Source organism: Piliocolobus tephrosceles, unplaced genomic scaffold (assembly GCF_002776525.5).
Source record: "Piliocolobus tephrosceles isolate RC106 unplaced genomic scaffold, ASM277652v3 unscaffolded_5769, whole genome shotgun sequence".
In the NCBI taxonomy this organism is placed as follows: Eukaryota; Metazoa; Chordata; class Mammalia; order Primates; family Cercopithecidae; genus Piliocolobus; species Piliocolobus tephrosceles.
Window position 1 is genome coordinate 1 of NW_022332906.1, and position 1338 is coordinate 1338.

A 1338-nucleotide genomic window follows, 5' to 3' on the forward strand; every position below is an offset into this window, starting at 1 on the left:
TATAACTTCTCCATTTTATAGCACTTTATAAGCAGGATATACTTTTATAAAGTTGTCGCAGCAACGTATACGATCTTTCTTTAACGTCTTTATCCTTTCCATGATTATTTTTGAATGTGTGTGTTTTTTTTTTTTTTACTTTTTTGACATGTTTCGTAAATTCCTACCTCTAAAAAGTGATGCATTGAAAAAGTAGAAAAAAAAAAAACAAATGAAATTAGTAGATGCAGTTGTTACATAATAAGGTGAAGCTAGTACATACAATGAATAAAACGTATATATATTTACAAATATATATATATATATAAAAAATAAAAAAAAAAAAGATATATATTCAATTAGTGTATACATATTTTACAAACCTTTCAGTAATGGGTGACGTTATAACTTCTTCATGCTGAGTAGAATTTTTTTTACTTCTGCTTCTTTTTGAACTTATATGTTTGCTCTGATCCTTTATCAAACTACTTTTTCTATTTTTATGACCATCCAATTCGTTTCGTAATGAATACGCATGCTCAGCAGATTGATTGATCGAAGATTGTGAATTTATATTACTTTTTTTAATATCTCCATTTTTTTTAATATCTCCATTTTTTTTATTACGTCCATTCTTTTGATTATTTCCATTCTTTTGATTATTTCCATTCTTTTGATTACCTTCATTTTTATTATTTTCGTTTTTTTCTTTTTTATTATGTTTATTATTATTAGAATTGTCACCACTTTGATAATCCATATTTTCATTTCTACTGTTACTTGTCCTTCCCTTTTTCATTCTGCTATTTTTCCCCTGTATATGTTCATGTTCATTTTTATGTGCACCTTTTTCTACTATACTATTCATCATTTGGTTTTTTATTTTATCATGTAATTCTTTAATCCTATGCGACTTTCTTAATATCCTTTCTTTTTGCTCATTGTATTTACCCTTTTTTCCATTTTTTGAAGACCTATTTGTCTCATATTTATAAATACACTTTAGTATTATATAACAGCTAGGAGTTAGTACAAAAATACACACAAGAATGCAGTATAGTAAATGAGTTCGACTGTCATTTATAGTTTTAAATGTGTTTCTTAAGTAATACAACTGCTTGGTGCACATCCTACCCATGTTACTCATATTATTATCTATTAATAGTAATGCATTCTTAAAAAATGTAATCAATGTATTTCCACCTTCATTAAGAGTACTATTATTTCCCATTCTTTCAAGAAAAACAACAAAATAAATGAAAAGAAAAAAAATGTTTTTTTTTTTTAACAATTCAAATAAAAGGAGTTATTAAAATTAAAAAACAAAAAAAAAAAACAGTACTAAGAACAAAATGGGAA

The 1338-nt window shown here is 25.1% G+C and overlaps 1 long non-coding RNA gene across 1 annotated transcript; it reads right to left on the minus strand.

Annotated features, from left to right (window-relative positions):
• Positions 1–139: 139 nt before the first annotated feature.
• LOC111532448 lies at positions 140–566 on the minus strand. The gene is made up of 2 exons (XR_002728552.1): positions 363–566; positions 140–169 (listed from the first exon to the last, which is right to left on the minus strand). It is a non-coding gene; the product is annotated as an uncharacterized LOC111532448 (long non-coding RNA).
• Between the last annotated feature and the right edge of the window lie 772 nt (positions 567–1338).